Here is a 5,430-nt window from a genome sequence, read left to right as displayed (position 1 = left end):
TTTCCATTTTGAGTTGGATGGCTTATAATTTATCCCTGCACATTGATAGAAAAAGTGGAACAAAGCTGATTTATGACCCTTGACCACCCATGGAAAGACTCCGATGTCATGAGTGATAGGAATTAAATACTTTTTCAGAGCATTCAGTTATCTTTATTTCGATTATATATATGGACAATAGAAATTAATTCTAAGTCTTGTGTATTTCTTATATTCAGAAAACTTGCACGCTTGCCCACAAGTTGATGAGCTTCTCTTGAACAGTGTAAATTTATCCTAGTGTTTAAACATGAAATGTTATCCTCAAAGGAATGAAAAATGAAAAGGAAAACACTGAATTTATTTTTAAAATTAAACCATTTGTTTATTCCTTAAGCAGTAGTGGCCCACTTAGGAGATTGATGAATATACATGTACACAACTCAACTAGTTAAATTCTGAATCCATATGTCTTGTAAGGGACTGGCCATTTGATTTTATGTGGTTAAATTATTATTTCCAGCTGGTATTTTTTAAAATTAATTCATCACAAGATAAGTGTGATTCAAGTAATGCAAGGAATGACAGTGTCCATTTTTATACCACAAATCAGAATACCATATTTCATGTAATTTTTCGTACCCTATAATTTTTTATACACAGTCCAATTATCAGAATAATAATTATTTAAATGTATCATAATTTTTGTACATAACACTTTGTATTTTTTATAAAAAAAATCTATTAAATTATAGGACATAAAATTTCTACTAAAAAGATTTATGTTTGCAAAAAAACATAAAAAATAGCATATTGCAATTTTGTTTTTACAAAAATTAATAATTGTTAGTGAGAAAATGCAATGATTGATGCATAAGCATGGGTGCCTACAGCATAGGTGAAGGGTTCACGTACCCCCCCCGCCCCCAAAATCATACTGCAAATATATATATAAATTCTGACAAGTATAATCATGCAAATGAAGCTGAAAATATGTCACAAGATTCTGTTCAAAACGCTTAGTAAATATTAACTTTAGTTTCAGACTGCTTGATATACTAACTCTCCTGGCCGTGACTGACTGATTACCCCCCTGCAAAAAATTAAGCGGGTGCCCATGTGCATAAGCTGTCATTCTAATTGCAATATCTACTGGTGTTTATTAACAAATGGACAAAGGACTTCTCAGACCATACCTTTAAATATTATCGTTAATTAGTTCTCCTTATTAAGTCCGTCACCATAACAAAACACCACATGCATTTTAAAATGAGTTTGGAAGACCTTTGATGTTTTCTTATGCAACAAAAATTACATCTCAGTACATGTTAAAGTGAAGACCACAGATCATTGGTCAACTAGTCTTATTGTTTCATTGTATCATACAAACATAAAATATAAAAACCTAGTAAGTTTCTATCATAAATATGAAAGTCACAGACTCCAATACCACACTAGTATCTTTATTGGCAAGTTTGAATAACAAGTAATGTGTATGATCGCTTCTCCTTATAACATCTGTTGTATGGACAACAGTTTCAATAGCACATTGACAGATCTTCATTTCCCTAAAGAGAGCCTCATTTCCCTACTGGAGCCTCGCTGATTTGACCTCTTCTTACACTCAATCTGGTTTGTACTGGAATAACCAAAGTGCTAAGCATGTTTAATTACCTTGTAAATAACACTGTATAGCCATGTGGTTGCTGTGACAATGTACATTATAATTAAAACAAGAATGAATTATTGATTTAGCAGTGTTTATTGGTAATGGAATATAGTAGGGTCGTAATGACATGAGGATTATCACAATCATTGGGTAAATTTTTTTTTTGTCTTTGCAAAAGCTACAAATAAAAACCACCCTGAATAAATATGGACTTGTACACTGACAAAATTTTGTTTCATCTCTGTGCATCTCTCACATGCGTACTCACTCGCTTGCGTTAACTAAAACGTGATTTCAAGTTCTGTATTTTTTATTGCAATTTGATAATGAGATCATTGTTGCTGTAAAAATACAAGGTGCACTTAATTTCTCAACCATGTGGACTTGTATTGTTGCATACAATTTACCAAATAAGTAATGCCCATAACTAATACATGTTAAAACTAAAACCATCTTAAATCATTTTGCCAACATTGTACAACATAACAGCTACATATGCTCTAAATGCAGATGAGCTTGCACACTGAAACATAATTGTCTCTCTCTCTCGTTCACAAATAACAACAAAAATCTTTGAGTACTTTTATTTTGATTGTAATTAGATTCTTGAGTTGAGAGCAGAATGAGACAGAAAATATACATTTACTTTGTATGTTCGTACTGTTTGGTTGTCGAGTAGCACGTGTTCCGTAGAACTTGTTCAGGTACAATCCCTTTATTTTTTGTCCATGGTCAGTACCACCAAATGATAATTTATTTTACATATAATTTTTCAAACACTTATATTAATAATTATTTTTGTACGAAAAATAACATGAAATACATTAGGACAATAGATTTTGAGCACTTATCCACCCCCCTTTAGAAACTTAAATGGTCTTCTCCTAATAAAGATTTGGCTTCAGCAATGAAAGCATTGACTATTGTAAACACTGTTATAAAATATTACCATCAGAAGATGTCAATTTCAGCTTGGGAAAGGTGCATTTCTATCACACTAATGACTTGGCTCAATACACTTAATACAATAGCTCAAATTCTGGTCCAGTCATTAACAACATAGGTGTACTGTTTGACATTTGAATAGTCAATGAATGATGACCACCCACACAGAAAGACTGAGGCATCATGTGTGAGTTAAAATCGGACACCATTTTAAGTATCATGCGATCTTAATTTCTATCAAATATATTGGAACATTTAAAAAAAATCTTGTGTGTTCTGTTTATTTGGAGAATGATGATCGACTTCTTTTGCAGTACGTTTAAACGTTTACTTTATTCAAAAGAAATCTGAACAGACTTGTGCATTGACTTGACAAGAGGCACACTGTATTGATCTTCTCTTCAACAATGTAAATTTATCTTGCTGTTCAAACATGAAAAGTAATCCTTTAGGTTTAGACAATTAAATTCCAGTCACTTTTGTTTCTCTTGTTTTAAAAAAAACCCAGAGCAAACTCTGAATTTACGAATCGCGTAATGACCCAGTCTCAAGGCTGAATATACATACTCAATTTTAACTACACATGTTCTGCAAGGCTGTTTAAAATGTGGGGCTAGGTTCTTCTTTCCGACCAGGATATTTTTTATTGTTATATTCATCACAAGATAAATTTATTTAAATAGGAAAAGGAATGGCATGTTGTCCTTATTTTTAATACAAAATCTAAAGTTTAATTAACCCCTCTATAATCCTGTGATTGTATATCAGAAGAAATAGTACAAATATTACCAAGAGTTCTTCAGGACCAGATTAGCCTGCTAAAAAGAAACGTATACAAACGTAGTCACTTTTTCTTGAAATTTGACCATTTTATTCTTACACACATTTATTGGGTATCATGCATACACTGAGTAAAGACATGCAGACATTTGCTTTGGTGCTCTTGCGAGGAAAGTTAGGGCCCTTTTGAAATTTTGGAATACCTCCACCCACCCCCACCCAACACTTAACCTGATCTGGAACTGCTCTTGCATGGGGTAACTAACAGAACTTGTGCCATATTGTTTCACATGAATCTAGTATTAATGCAATTTTGTTGTAAAATGTTGGACTTAAATTTTTCGTTGTCATTCTTTTCTCTGTAGGGAGTTCAGTATTATGGAATTTCGTATGCTCAACAAAGCATATTGCACAAACAGCAGAAAGGAAATGAATGCATCTAACATTCCCATAACGCAGTATTGAGTTTTTTTAAAGTAAGATACATGGCACTAAATGTACTCGAAATAGGTCCATCAGCATTTTAGTTTTTGTTTCATTTGAAGTAGAGGATTCTGTAATATGCAGTAGAAAGAACTAAATCTATACCTATCAACCAGTTTGGACAAACCTGTATGCCAGACCGATGAAAACCTTGCAAAGACCAAAAAAACCGTACATAAAAATATGTATTCATACATTATATAAGATCAACAGTTTTAAAACAACACATGCCATAAACGAACTAATTTTACACACATTTACATAAGTATTTACATCTCTGAAACTTATTCATTTGATTTTCAGTGTGTTTTAACACACACACATTATTATATGCAACTTTGCACCTTTCAAAATGTAATCAGGGCTTTTAAAGTCTATACAGCAGGTGTCAGTGTTTATTTTACACTGTAAAAATGTTAGTGTGTCTGCATTCAGGGACTTCCTACGATATGTATGTATTTTTTTCATGATAGAAAAAGATCTCTCATAGTCTGCTTTGTTGTGAGGCAAAGTAAGTAGTCGCTGATTAACTAATTTCGGATTTGGGAAGTGGATTCCACCAGTACTAATTGTCTAGCTGATAATAACCAGCCAGTAGCTACAAAAGCTCCTTTTCTGGCAATTGTCTGTTAATTAATACAGGCACACACTCAGGCAGTATGCAGTAATCCACAAACTCATCTTTAAGTGCTTCATGATCAGGTGTGGAGCAACTCAGAAACGAAAATGTCCTGCTAGTAAAAACAAAGATATTTGTTTAACAAAAAACAAGGTATTTTGAAAAAAGCAGTTTTCAAGTGGAATATTAGCTTCATTGGATTTATCATGGTCTCATTAGAACCTTTTTTCCCCCACAAACCCTTAGTCCTACAGTAAGACCTTGACCTGATATTTATTTTTATGGCATCGAGGTCTTACTGCCCAACGATGGCGCTGTGTAGCGTGTTTTGATGTTGATTAACTTCGGAACGATCAGTCAGATTTTCAGGAATATCCACACTTTGCATGCCATATTAGCGCTTGTGCTTGTCGTTTGTTCCTTGATTTGCAAAATGTGATGGAATCAGAGTGATGTGTTCTCGCTGCTTCCCTCAGCTGAGGAAAATCTTGGATAATAGATTTGTTAAATCGGCAAATTGCAAGAAAAATCATGACATATTCTTGCCTGCACAAGCAACCTTGATGGCAATAGTTTCATCAGTAAGATAAGCGCATACATGATGTGGTGCCAATCCCTACATTGTTGGAATCCTACCTATATGTGCAGAAAACAAGCTTTAATTGTAGCTAAAATGTTAGCTTGGGAGGTCTGGATTTGGAGGTAATGGTCATTCTCCTAAGGTATTTAGATAGCAGAGGGTAAATATTGAGAAAGCTCATTTTACTCAGTTTTTTTGCTGTTTGGAGCATTCAGTTTTTACCTTGAATTTGCAAATATCATTCTGTACTTGTGAATTTTTTATCTATTATTTGTCCCAAAAAACTTTACCATCAAAAATTTGATTACATTTCAGTAGATTTGGATTTGTTCTGATGGCACTTTCTCTTTACATGTAACAGTTGGCTGTTCTAAA

Source organism: Sinohyriopsis cumingii, chromosome 5, assembly GCF_028554795.1.
Source record: "Sinohyriopsis cumingii isolate HCF-2022 chromosome 5, ASM2855479v2, whole genome shotgun sequence".
Taxonomy (NCBI): domain Eukaryota; kingdom Metazoa; phylum Mollusca; class Bivalvia; order Unionida; family Unionidae; genus Sinohyriopsis; species Sinohyriopsis cumingii.
The sequence above is the reverse complement of the archived record's forward strand: the minus strand, read 5'-3'. Positions refer to the sequence as shown.